Source organism: Aulonocara sp. 'chitande type north' Nkhata Bay, linkage group LG23 (assembly GCF_057382095.1).
Source record: "Aulonocara sp. 'chitande type north' Nkhata Bay isolate Kocher_YH1m ecotype deep benthic linkage group LG23, A_spYH_male_GT1.1, whole genome shotgun sequence".
NCBI classification, from domain to species: domain Eukaryota; kingdom Metazoa; phylum Chordata; class Actinopteri; order Cichliformes; family Cichlidae; genus Aulonocara; species Aulonocara sp. 'chitande type north' Nkhata Bay.
In genome coordinates, this window is record NC_141365.1 from 34,751,717 (window position 1) to 34,766,201 (window position 14,485).

Consider the following 14,485-nt stretch of genomic DNA (forward strand, 5'->3'; position numbering starts at 1 on the left):
GGAATAACCCTGACATATTACAAAACAATAATATGATTAATTTCCCAGAATGGAGTTGTAAAGGAATTAAATACTTAGAATATCAACAAATTAAATCCATAGTAAAAAAGAAATTTAACCTCAGTCAAGTTGAATTACAAACACCACCAAGTGCGGTACATTTTCTTACTCTTAAATAGGGATGGGTACCGGTGTCCGGTGCCATGATGGCACCGGTTCTGACATAAACGGTAGTAACCAGACCGAAAAGCAGTGCACATTTCGGTGCTTTATTTCGGTGCTTTTTTTCCCTGAGCTGTGATACACTTCTAGCCAATCATTTTACGTTTCCGAGAATAGTAGGCGGGCCCAGGTACGTACGTTTTTTTAGAGCAGAGCTACAGATTAAAAATGTCCAAGGCGAAGCGGTCAAAAGTCTGGCTGTACTTCACAGCAAAATATGCAAACTCAGCAGCCTGCAACAAGTGCTTTAAGCTGATACTGTGATACTGTCAAAGGAGGTAACACCTCAAATCCGATGAAACAGCTGGCGACGCATAGCGTTTTTTTTAAAAGCCCAGAAATGCGCCGTATTTGATAGCTTGCTGCGAGACCTCACACCGAGCGCATCTACTGCGGGTGGGTTGCCTGTTATGCAACATCCCCCAAAAACACGAAGAGGAGAGTCCTGGCCCCTAGCCCTGCCAGTGTAGCAGAAATGATGACGGATGATGATGGCAGCAGCAGCCGTTCTTCTCTGCGTGAGTAGCTAAATGTTGTTCGTGTGTAATTTACGTTGAGTAGGCTAACCACATTATTACATTAATGCATGTAAGGTGAACTAGCAAACATCATCATAGCTACATGCGGCTGTCTTCTTGTTTGATGGCAGATACTCCCTTCACCCTGGCCAAAAAGGCTAAAATGACCAAAGAAAAAGTGGAAAACATCTAAACATGAGAGGTTTTTGGACAAAGTTTGTGTTTTTTCCATTGTTTAAGCACTGCTTCCAGCCAAGAGTGATACCATATATGCCCCATAGCTGCAGAAAAGGCTAACATTGTTATCTTTTTACAAAAAACAGCTGAGCATGAGAGGTTTTTGGACCAATTTTGTGTTCTCCATTCTTTAAGCACCGGTTTGAGCACCGTTTGAGCACCGGCACCGTTTCAAAAGTACCGATTTGGCACCGGTATCGGATAAAACCTAAACGATACCCATCCCTACTCTTAAATCCCCCAAATTATTATCTAAAATATACAGAACACTTTCTAAATTAGATGAATCAATATCCCTTCCTATTGTAAGTGGGAAGTAGATTTATCAGTCAGCTTAGACAAAAACTTCTGGTCTCAGGTATACTTAAAAACCTTTAAATTGATTAAAAATCCCAGTCTGCAATTAATACAATACAAAATACTACATAGAGTGCACTATACAGGTCATCGGATGTTCAAGATGGGCTTTACATCTTCCAACAACTGCTCACGCTGTCAAGGCAATACACCAGACGATTACATTCACGCTCTTTGGTTCTGTCCACTAGTGCAGAAGTTTTGGCACGAGATATGTGAAGATTTATCAAAGTGTCTGAAATGTAAAATTCCAACCTCCCCTTTAGTATGCTTGTTGGGAAAATTGGATGAGGTTACTACAGAAACTAATACAGTCCACATGGTTTTTACTGCCCTATGCATCGCCAAGAAAACGGTCCTCATGAACTGGAAAAATAAAAATAATCTTAATTCTAGCCAATATAGAAACCATCTAATAGATCACATTAGTCTCGATATAGCCTCTGCCACCACATTAGATCAATCCCTCTGGGCTCCTTTGATCGGCTCCATTACCTAGCGGGGGTAGGGGGTCGTGGTTTGGTCCCGCCTTAGCTACTGTGGTTGATGTGGAGTTGGGACGGGCTTAGGGCGCCTGGAGGACCCCTAGAGACGTTATCCCTGGAGGGCTTAACCCGGGGGTTGTGTTCATAACGTGGTTAGTGGCTCTGGTCGCTCTTAGAGGTTGTTCTCCTCGTGGCTGCGTGCAGCGGGGCTGGAGGATGGTCTGTACTGGTGGACGTAGGTTACTGGCCTGGTGGCCTGGCTGCCCCTGAGTGGATCCGGGGCAGGCGTGGGGGTTTGGGGTTCGGAGGTGCTTCGCCTCCATGCTGGGGCTCTGGCTGGGCCTTGGGGGCTTCGGTCCTCGTCAGTGTGTCACCGAGGTTGTGAGCGGGTGGGTGCACGGGGGCTCAGCCCTGGTGCAGGGGGCCTCTTGTGCATTGGCCTAATTGGGGGGCTCTTCAACTGGCGGGGAGGTTGTTCCATCCTTGCAGGAGTCCACTCTGCAGGTGGGGGAGAGACACAGGAGAGGTGGAGAATAAACTTAATCTGGGTGTCTGTTGTCTTGTGTAGTCTGGGAGATGATTGAATGTTGGGGTGGGTACAGTTTCCTCTGCGGTGGGGTAGGGTGGGCTGCCCCGGGTCCTGTGGGGCTTGGCAGTGCTACCGTAGGCCCTGGTCTGGATGGACCTGGGCTCCCTTGCCTTGGTGGGTACCAGAGGACGGGGGTGCCTACTGGGGTCAGCGGGGGAGCTGGCCCTAGGGAGGGGCATCCTCCCCTTCCTCCTTTTCCTCCCCATCCCCGGCTACCTCCCTCTTCCCGCTCCACCACACTCACCCACACAGGTAGGGCCTTGGGGTGCGGGTGTGTCACCAGGGTGCAGGGGAGACATTCCCCCCCCCCCCACCTCTGTCCCCTTCTGGCCACCTGTGCCTCAATTTTATCTCACAACTTAGACATCCACATTACTTATACTCTCATAACACACACATATATATAGGGCCTTGAGGGTGGGCACGTTAACGGTGTCCAGTGGACGGTCTGTGTACTCAAACCTACCTCTGGCGCCGGTGCCCACCACTCAATTTTAAATCCATGTAGACATTGAGGGTTCTCGGGAGGGGCCGTGCTAACACCTGCTGCTCTCTGGCAGCAGCACCATGCTCTCCCTTGTTTTAAATGCACTTTAGAACAACACGCAGCAACACTACACATGAATGGGAGGAGGGAGGTATGGGGTCTTCACACACCCCCGTTCTCTGCTAGCCATCAGGGCGGGGGGGCTGGGAGGAGATGTTGGCTGTCCGATTGGCCTCCCTGCTGCTGCGGAGCCTGGGACGGTCTGATTGCCTCCACCCCGGGGGGAAGGGTAACATCTCTTGGGTCTGGGTTCTGTTTCCCCCTCTGGGGGCGAGGGTACCTCCCCAAACATAGAGTATGTTTGGGGAGTGTGATTGTGTGTACATGTCCATTTATGTCAATCCTTACGTTGGGTGAGTGCTGAGTTTTTGTATATGTGTGCATGAGGGTGGGAATGCATGTTTGTGTCTGTGTGTGCCTGTTTGTCTGTGTCTATATGTCAGGTCGGGTCTTAGACTCCACCTCTCTGGGAACTCCCAAGGCCTTTCTCCCCTCACCACACTCCCTGCCGGTGACTGATGCCCTCAGGGGTCGGTGCATTGGTGGTTCTTGGTGTCCGGGTCTGGGCACTCAGGTATGTACTGGCTCACTCCCGGTGGCTACCTGGCGGGGCCTGGCGCCTGTTGCTCGGTCAGGCCTCCTCCGGGGTGGGGGGGGCCCTCGGGCCTCCGGCCTCTGGGCCCGCAGCTCGGTTCACTCTGGCACAGCTGGCTGCCGGCAGAGCCGGCGGGCACGCCGGTGCAGCCCCCTCTAGCTTCTGCTCGGTGGCTACTGGGTGACGCCTCGTCTGGGGATCCTCAGCCCTTCCCATGAGGGTGGCACGGATGCCCCTCCGGTGGTCCTCCTTGGGCTCTTGCACTCTGAGGCCTCTGGATGTCTGGGGCCTGGATCTCCTCCATGCCTGCTTCATGCCCTGGGGGACGGGGCTATGGCTCGCTACATCCTCTTGCAGACCATTACATGTGGAAACCATTTGAATACAAGCACGCTGATCCACACAGGTATGCACACGGGTGTTCACTGCTCGTAGACTTAAATTACACCTTTCTTGGCTGCTACTTCAAAGCACATTGTGCGCTGTCTGTCCTGCGTGCTGCACAACAACATTGAATATAATCTCCAAAAATATCCATCTAGAAATTGTGGAACAAATTCAAAATAATGTTCCTCAGTGTAAAATTCTGAATATCATCTACAGCATTAATATTATCAAAACATTCCGAAAATCTGGAGAAATCTCTTTGTGCAAGGGTGGAAATCAATATTGGATGTTTGTGATCTCCGAGCCCTCGAGAGGCACTGCATTAAAAACATATCCGTAAATGTTGGTTAAAGTTCTGTCATCTAAAGAAGAAACCATAAGTGAACATGATCAAAAAATGCTTCCTTCTTCTCTGGAACAAAGATCATTTAGAGGCAAAACAATTTTTGGGGACAGACAAATAAATTGACATTCTTTTTAGAAAACATGAATTCCACCTTCTCTAGATTTAAGGGCAGAGGGTCCATCCAGCTTGTTATCAATGTTCTGTTCAAAAGGCTTTATCTCTGATGGTATGGGGGTACACTGCCCACCCCCTGCCCCCTCTGAAGGACATCCACTGGTCCAGATGCGGCAGAAGAGCCACTAACATCATGAAGGACACCACATATCCCTGTTACAGTCTGTTCTGTCCTCTCCCCTCCGGGGAATGGTATAGGTAACTAAATTCATGCTCTGCAAGATTAAGGAATAGCTTCTATCCACTGGCTAACACTGAACGGACTCAATGTTATAGGACTGATGAGCAGCTGGCATTCTATTTCCCATTCCTTCTCAGACGTCAAGCAGCTGATCTCCTCGGTTCACAAATGTTTACAGACATTTTCAAAGATGAGGGGATGCTACAGGTTAAACAGTCCTGTGCCAATTTTCTGAAAATTTGATGGCAGCAAATTCTAAATGAGCCAATATTTGTGTTAAAGAGGTGCATTTTGAACCTTTCATTGGTTTTCTGCATGCTTTCATCAATAAAGTGTGTTCATAAGATTTGCAAATCATTGCATTCTGTTACAGAAACACTGTTGATGTTTTAGCTTTTGTCAAATGAAAACTAAAATGTATTTACTTGTGGTCTGTCATGTTTTGGCCCCAGTCTTTGGACCATGCAGTGATTTAGAAACCTTTATATTTTGAGCCCAAGGACAGAGTATGAAAGCATACCAGACACTTTTCCAAGTGTACATTAAAATAAAGATGATGACAGTGATGAGGAATGAGTGGGGTCAAATTATTGGTGCAACTGCTCCTTTATGTCACGGTCCCCGTGCCTGCTCGGCTGGCCCTGTGTGGCTACATGTTATGTTTTGTCTTTTCTCTCTCTCCTCTCTCTCTGCTCGCTGCCTGGGCGGAGCTCATTGTGAGCTCCCGGCCTCCACCACCTGTAGGCAATCACCTGTGGCTCCTCACCCTGTTTGCTCCCGCTACTTAAGGCAGTGACTGAGAGCACCTCGCCGCTGGACTATTGAATAACGCTCGTCAGTGCTACTTTAGCCTCAGCCAGTTTTGAGCTCTGTCCGTAAAAGTTCCGTGCTAACCCTTGTTCTCTGTATGCAGATTTCTCGTGTTTTGGTTTGGAGACTCTGGACGCTTTTCCCGACCCCGCTCTGCACCCCTGGGAACCCTGGCCCCCTTCTCCCTCACCTGTATATAGTGCACCTGGAGTGTGTAAATAAACCTGTTTTTCTGAGACTTCAGTCTGCGCCGAGTCCTCCCTGCTCCTCCGTGACAGAATAGTCCAGCCAACCATGGACTCAGCGGACTCTGCTTCCTCGGCCCCGGCCCCGATTACCTTGGAGGAGCTACTACACTGGCATGAGCAGATGTTAGTCCGGCTCAGTGGAGAGGTGGCCGCCTTGGCTCTGGCCGTCGCCCAACGAACACCACTAGAGGCGAGCCCCCCCGAGGCGAGCCCCCCGGAGCGCCCAGCCTCTGCCTCATCTCCTCAGGTAACATCAGGCTTTGCTGCAAGCGCTGCTGCACCACCTCTCTCCTCTGTGTCTTTGGATAAGCTGTTGCCCACACCTGAGGCATTCACGGGGGAGCTGGGGAAGTGTGCGGGGTTTTTGATGCAGTGCGCTATGCATTTTCGCCAATTGCCACATGTCTTTTCTAGCGATGAGGTCAAGATCGCCTATTTCGTTCAGCTGTTACGTGACCGTGCTTTGACCTGGGCGCAGGCTCAACTTCAAGCAAACCCTGTAATTACGTATGCTGACTTCCTTTCCAAGTTTAAGGCTGTGTTTGATAAGGGCTCCAGCACAGAAGCCGCCGGTCACCGCTTACTCAACCTTAAACAAGGTAAGCGCAGCATGGCTGATTATTCTGTTGATTTTTGGACCCTGGCAGCGCAAACAAAGTGGGGGCAGGAGGCATTAAGGACCACGTTACTAAACAACATCAATGACGACCTAAAGGACGAATTAATGATGCGTGAACTCCCTCAATCTCTGGAGGCTGTTATGTCGCTGTGTATTCAGGTGGATGATCGGCTGCGTGCGCGCCGGAGCGTGCGGAGGCACGCACCGCGGGAGCCGCGGGCAACAAGAGACCCATCCCCCGAGTCACGAGGAGCCCGTGAGTACAGCGGGGGCGAGGAAGGAGAGCAGCCGATGCAGATAGGACGCTCCCGCCTTTCACCCGCGGAACGTCAGCGTCGGTTCTCCGCTGGTGAGTGCCTGTATTGCGGCCGTAAGGGTCACTTTATCTCCACCTGCCCGGCTCTGGCAAAAGAGCGCGCCCACCAGTAGTGGAGAGGGTACTGGTGGGCGACCTGTCTGGTAAACACTCCCATCCACGTTTAACATTGCCCGCAAAGCTCATGATACAGACAGCGATTCACCCTCTTTCTGCATTAATAGACTCTGGTGCTGAGCAGAGCTTCATTGATATCTCACTAGCCACAAAGCTGAACGTTGCTACCACAGCTTTGCCTAATCCGCTCCGTGTGTCTGCCTTATCAGGCCAACGTTTGCCGGACATCACTCATATTACTGAACCCTTGTCTCTCACACTCTCCGGTAACCATACTGAAAGGATTAGCTTCTTCGTGTTCAAGACACCGTTTGCACCACTTGTGTTAGGTTACCCCTGGTTGGTGCAACATAACCCCCAGATAGACTGGAAGAAAGAGCGTGTTACGGGGTGGAGTGTGGAATGCCACATGAACTGTCTTAAAACTGCCACCCCCCCGGTCACTCGGCTAACCACAGTTGAGCCCACAGAGGAGTGCGATTTGTCCGCTGTTCCCTTTGTCTATCACGACCTGGCAGCAGTATTCAGCAAGGACAAAGCAAAAATGCTCCCCCCCCACAGGCCCTACGACTGTGCCATTGACCTCCTCCCGGGGGCGCCGCTTCCCTCTGGCCGCTTGTATAGTCTCACCCAACCTGAGAGAGAGACAATGGAGAAATACATCACCGACTCGCTGGCCGCGGGCATTATGCGGTCCTCTTCTTCTCCTGTAGGTGCGGGGTTTTTTTTTTGTCAGCAAGAAAGACAAAACCCTCCGGCCGTGTATAGACTATCGTGGCCTCAACAGAATCACGATCAAAAACAAATACCCGCTGCCCCTTCTCTCCTCTGCCTTTGAACTACTTCAAGGGGCTACAGTGTTCACCAAACTCGATCTGAGAAACGCTTACCACCTAGTGAGGATTCGAAAGGGAGACGAGTGGAAGACTGCATTCAATACACATCTTGGTCATTTTGAGTATTTGGTAATGCCCTTCGGTCTGACGAACGCCCCTGCTGTTTTCCAAGCGCTAGTCAATGATGTCCTCTGTGCTTTTGTCTACCTCGATGACATTCTTGTTTTTTCAAAGACTGTAAAGGAGCACGAAGTCCATGTGAGACAGATTCTCCAGCGCCTGTTGGAGAACAGACTCTTTGTGAAGGCGGAGAAATGTGACTTCCACGTAGACTCAGTGGCGTTCTTGGGGTACATCATCGCTCAAGGTAATCTGAAGCCTGACCCGGCAAAGGTCCAAACAGTCCTAGACTGGCCCAAGCCCCCAAATCGCCTGCAGCTCCAGCGTTTTTTGGGCTTTGCCAATTTCTACAGGCGCTTCATTAAAGATTATAGTAAGATCGCATTGCCTCTCACAAGACTTACTTCCCCGAAGGTGTCGTTTCAGTGGGACCCGCCAGCCCAGGAGGCGTTCGCCTGCCTAAAGGAAAGGTTTGCCACCGCTCCTATCCTTCAACAGCCTGACCTCAACCAACAGTTCGTGGTGGAGGTGGATGCGTCGGAGACGGGGGTTGGGGCAGTCCTGTCTCAGCGCTTTAAAGGTAAACTCCACCCGTGTGCCTTCTTCTCTCGCCGCCTCACACCAGCGGAGCGGAATTACGACATCGGGGACCGAGAGCTGCTGGCTGTGAAACTCTCACTAGAGGAATGGAGGCACTGGCTAGAGGGCGCTGAGCATCCCTTTATTGTATGGACAGACCACAAAAACCTGGAGTACATCCGGTCAGCGAAGCGTCTCAACTCCCGGCAGGCCAGGTGGGCTCTGTTTTTCTCACGGTTTGACTTTTCTCTCACCTACAGGCCCGGGTCACGAAACGTAAAACCTGACGCCCTTTCCCGGCTGTTCACCGTTACGGAGAAAGACCCTGACCCTGAGCCCATCCTCCCCTCCTCCTGCGTGTTCGGAGCAGTCACTTGGGCGATTGAATCCCAAATCCTCGAGGCGCAAGTCACCGAACCCGACCCAGGGACGGGCCCACCAGGGCGGCTTTATGTTCCCACGTCCGTCAGGTCACGTGTTCTCCAGTGGGGTCACACCGCCCGCTTTTCCTGCCACCCTGGACTTCATCGCACGATCTCCTTCTTGCAACGTTACTTCTGGTGGCCCTCCCTGATAAAAGACACTAGAGACTATGTGACCGCCTGTCCCACGTGCGCTCAAAACAAGCGTCCCAACCAACCGCCGTCCGGGTTGCTCCAGCCTCTCCCCACTCCTGGCCGGCCCTGGTCCCACATCGCCCTGGACTTCGTCACGGGGCTGCCGTCCTCTTCAGGTAACACAGTAATACTAACCATTGTGGACCGTTTTTCTAAGGCTGCACATTTTGTTGCCCTCATAAAGCTCCCGACCGCACTGGAGACTGCTCAACTGCTCACGGCACATGTGTTTAGGCTGCACGGCATCCCTGACGACATCGTGTCCGACAGAGGCCCTCAGTTCACCTCGCGGGTTTGGAAAGAGTTCTGCACGACCCTGGGCGCAAAGGTTAGTCTTTCATCTGGTTTTCACCCTCAGACCAACGGACAGACGGAGCGTGCCAACCAGGAGCTGGAAGCTGCCCTTCGCTGTGTTGTCTCCCACAACCAAGGCACCTGGAGCGACCAGTTACCGTGGATTGAGTACGCTCATAACAGCCTCACGTCGTCCGCCACGGGAATGTCGCCGTTCGAGGCTTCTCTGGGGTACCAACCGCCGCTGTTTCCTGCTCTTGAAGGCGAGCATGCGGTCCCCTCTCTGCAACACCACCTCCGAAGGTGCCGTCGGGCCTGGCGTACTACCAGAGCGGCCCTGCTCCGAACTAAGGAGCGAAACAAGGCCCTCGCTGATCGCCGTCGGACCCCTGCCCCTGCATACGCCGCGGGTCAGAAGGTATGGCTGTCCACTCGCTTTGTGCCTATTCGCGCTGAGTCTAAGAAACTGGCGCCCACCTTCCTTGGGCCTTTTGAAATTGACTCTGTTGTCAACCCGGTGTCTGTTCGCCTGAAGCTGCCGCGCAATATGCGCATACACAACGTCTTCCACGTCTCTCAGGTCAAGCCCGTGCTCTCCAGCCCGCTGTGCCCCCCTCTTAGGGCCCCTCCGCCCGCCCAGCTTGTGGATGGTCAGGAGGTGTACGCCATCACTCGTATTATGGACTCTCGGCGCCGGGGACGGGGTTTCCAGTACCTGGTGGATTGGGAGGGCTACGGGCCGGAGGAACGGTCCTGGGTGCCCCGGTCGGCTGTCCTGGCCAAGGAGTTGATCCGGGACTTCCATCGTCGGTATCCGGGTAAGCCTGGTGGGTCGCCGGGAGGCTCCCGTTGAGGGGGGGGTACTGTCACGGTCCCCGTGCCTGCTCGGCTGGCCCTGTGTGGCTACATGTTATGTTTTGTCTTTTCTCTCTCTCCTCTCTCTCTGCTCGCTGCCTGGGTGGAGCTCATTGTGAGCTCCCGGCCTCCACCACCTGTAGGCAATCACCTGTGGCTCCTCACCCTGTTTGCTCCCGCTACTTAAGGCAGTGACTGAGAGCACCTCGCCGCTGGACTATTGAATAACGCTCGTCAGTGCTACTTTAGCCTCAGCCAGTTTTGAGCTCTGTCCGTAAAAGTTCCGTGCTAACCCTTGTTCTCTGTATGCAGATTTCTCGTGTTTTGGTTTGGAGACTCTGGACGCTTTTCCCGACCCCGCTCTGCACCCCTGGGAACCCTGGCCCCCTTCTCCCTCACCTGTATATAGTGCACCTGGAGTGTGTAAATAAACCTGTTTTTCTGAGACTTCAGTCTGCGCCGAGTCCTCCCTGCTCCTCCGTGACAGTTTATACCAAGAGAGAGTCTGCTATTTAAAGAGGTTATGCTATGGATCAAACTATCATTTCATGATCTAATCTAATCCACTTACAATAATTTCAAAGATCATCATCCACCTTTGTTCTGTGGACAAACACATACTTGCACAAATGCGAGTGCAGCTTGAGCAGGCACTTCACTTCCTAAAACTATCTGACCTATAAGAACCCTACGGCGTCCAGGAATGTGCATCAAAAACTTGCCTGTCTTCTCAGCTTTTGCAGGCTGCCCAGATGTTGACACAGCTTTTCTTCCCCACATGCACGCTCCAAATTTATTCCCCCACATAAAGCAAAGAGTCCAAGGCTGAGATAAACTGTTGGAGTGACCAGAAAATGTTTGACAGAAAACTGTCAGGCAGTGCAAACTTTGGCTGAATGTGCCTCCTGAAACGAGTCCCAAATACCCTGAGTGTTTTAAGCATCCAACTTAATGCAGCTCTAATCCTCAAGATTAATCTTTTTTCTCATCTCTGCACAAGCCAAACTTTGACATATCACTGGACTTGAGGTACTGTGTGTTTGCACACACACAGTGTTTTTAAACTGCTGAGGCTTGTGTCTGAGTCCAACTGAACTGCCTGCCTCGCTCATCCAAGAGTAGTGCTTTTATCTATCATAATGAAGAAAGAGAGCATAATGTGAGCTTTGATTCTCTATCTGGGACACACACACATACTGAGTTTGAGGACAGAGCTCAGACAGGTCTTGTCTCTACATCTTATGAGCAGTAGCTCCCAAATAGACACGATGCATTTGTCAGCAAAGGCGCAGAAACAAAGGCTGGGGTTGCTGGGGTGTAGTTAACATGCATGCAAACATTTTGCTGTCAGTGTATAACCACACAGCAGACAGACTGAAACAGAGAGAGTTCAGAATAAAGAAAATATGGCATTCCTACTCTAATTAATCTCAGCGGGCTTAAAATTGAATTAAGAAAACACATTGGTGAGCATTATGCAACTTTAGTTCTTTATGACAATATAACAATTATAAACACACAGGAGACCCTGTTTGAGAGACCTTTAACTTTTGAACTTCAGATGGTGAGCGCATCATTCTGTACTGAGTGCACAGGTGCTGTTGTTTGAAAGCACTTCTGCCTCATCACATATAAGCTTGTCATAGAAACTGTGTTCTATAATAAGTATCTTAGCGACCACGTCAATTACAAATTTTCTCTGGCCTGCTGCAGTGGAGGGGTGGTACAGTGAACTCAAGGAGCAGCAGATATATATACACACACACACACACACATATATACACATATATACACACATATATAACCATATATATACAACCTCTTCCGGCGCCCCCCGTGTGCGGCAGCCTGTTACAGCAGCTCTGCTCATTCTGAGTTTCTTTCTTTCTTATCTTTTTTCTCGTAATTTTTTTATAACTAACGTATTAGTAATTAGACTCTGCAACCATGTTCTACCGTTTTGTGCTAGTCCTGGTCGTTTTTCTCAGTTTATTTCTACTTTTTTCACCTGTGTCTGGGGACCCAGAGCAGAGATCCTTTGTTTACAGTAAGGATCAGCTGTTAGCGCTGCGTCCTGCAGCGGTACTGCCGGCGGACAGACCCGATATTCCCAGCGAGCTGAGGAGGAAAAGACGGGGGTGTCGTGCTGGGAAGGAGCGCCGTCGCCCGAGAAGGAGACGTTATCGACCATCTCTTCCTTCTGTAATTATTGGAAACGTAAGATCTTTGCCCAATAAGATGGATGAGCTCATGTCGCTAACCTGGTCACAGAGGGAGTACTGGCAATGTAGCATCATGATGCTAACGGAGTCGTGGCTAACATCGCTAACTCCGGACACAAGCGTGACACTACCGGGATTCCAGCTGCTGCGAGCGGACAGGACCAGAGACAGCGGTAAGAGGAAAGGAGGGGGACTGGCAGTTTTTGTGAACGACAGATGGTGTAACCCTGGGCACATCACTGTAAAAGAGCAACTCTGCAGCAGAGACATTGAGCTGTTAGCCATTAGCATGCGTCCGCACTACCTGCCCCGGGAGTTCTCGCATGTTATCGCGATAACAGCGTATGTCCCCCCCTCGGCCAACGCGGATGCAGCCTGTGACTCTCTCCACTCTGTGGTCAGCAGACTGCAAACACAATCACCGAGAGCCCTTCTCATAATATCAGGGGACTTCAATCATGCCTCACTGGACTCCACACTGCCCACCTTCACCCAGTATGTGACCTGCCCAACCAGAGTCAATAAAACACTGGACTTACTGTATGCCAATGCAGAAGAGGCATACAGTTCATCACCTCTCCCTCCCCTGGGCAGATCTGATCACAACCTGGTGCACCTTGTCCCTGTGTATGAGCCCTTAGTGCGCAGGGAGCCACCAGCCACCCGCACAGTACAGAGATGGTCAGAGGAGAGCGAGGAGGCTCTTAAGGATTGTTTTGAGTCGACTGTGTGGGAGGTGATTTGTGATGACCACGGAGAGGACATCGACAGCCTTACTACATGCATTACTGACTATATAAACTTCTGTGTGGATAACACTGTACCTACCAGGACTGTACGGTGTTTCTCCAACAACAAACCTTGGATTACCCCAGAAATTAAAACCGTCCTCAAGCAGAAGAGGAGGGCCTTCAAATCCAGAGACAAAGAGGAGTTGAAAAGGGTGCAGAGAGAGCTGAGGGGACTGATAAGGAATGGGAAGGAGAGCTACAGGCAGAAGATGGAGAACCAGCTTCAACAAAACAACGTTGGTGAAGTCTGGAGAGGCCTCAGAACCATCTCGGGCCACAAACAGCAGAACTCTCTGCCTGGGAGGGATGTGAGATGGGCAAATGAACTGAATCATTTCTTCAACAGATTTGATTCAGCCATGAGGCAGTCTGCAACATCGGCTGCAGACTCACCCACCCCCACTGCTGCTGTTCCACCTCAGACACTTCACACCTCCTCTATTCACCCTGCTCACTCCCCCCCACCCCCAACTGCAGCATCCAATACACACTCAACACAAGGCTCCAGCCTGTCTCTCTCAACCACCCAGGTTAGGAGGGAACTGAGGAGGATTAATGGCAAGAAGGCAGCGGGTCCAGATGGCATCAGCTCGAGGGTCGTCAGGTCCTGCGCGGACCAACTGTGTGGGGTGATGGAGCACCTCTTCAACCTGAGCCTGAGGTTGGGAAGAGTCCCACAGCTCTGGAAAACCTCCTGTGTTGTACCAGTGCCAAAGACTTCACGCCCCAAGGACCTCAACAGCTACAGGCCGGTGGCTCTGACATCCCACCTGATGAAGACCCTGGAGCGGTTGGTCCTGGCTCAGCTTCGGCGCCTAATAAGCTCATCACTGGACCCACTTCAGTTTGCCTACCAGCCTGGCATTGGAGCGGATGATGCCGTCATTCACCTCCTACATCGTTCCCTCGCTCACCTGGAGACCGCTGGAAGCACTGTGAGAATCATGTTCTTTGATTTCTCCAGTGCCTTCAACACCATTCTTCCCTCGGTTCTAAAGGACAAGCTGGTGAACTCTGGAGTGGACCATCACCTCACTACCTGGATCCTGGACTACCTCACCGACCGACCACAGTATGTGAGGACTCAGGGCTGTGTGTCGGACAGGGTCGTCTGCAGTACGGGGGCCCCACAGGGAACGGTTCTGGCTCCGTTCCTCTTCACCATCTACACTGCAGACTTCTCCCACAATTCCACCCAGTGCTTCCTGCAGAAGTTCTCTGATGACTCTGCAATAGTCGGCCTCATCACTGATGGGGACGACAAGGAGTACAGAGGTCTGACCCAAGACTTTGTGGACTGGTGCCAGCTGAACTACCTCCAGATCAACGCCAGTAAAACCAAGGAACTGGTGGTAGACTTCCGCAGGCACAAGCATTCTCCACTGCAACCACTGAACATCCAAGATATGGACATTGAGGCTGT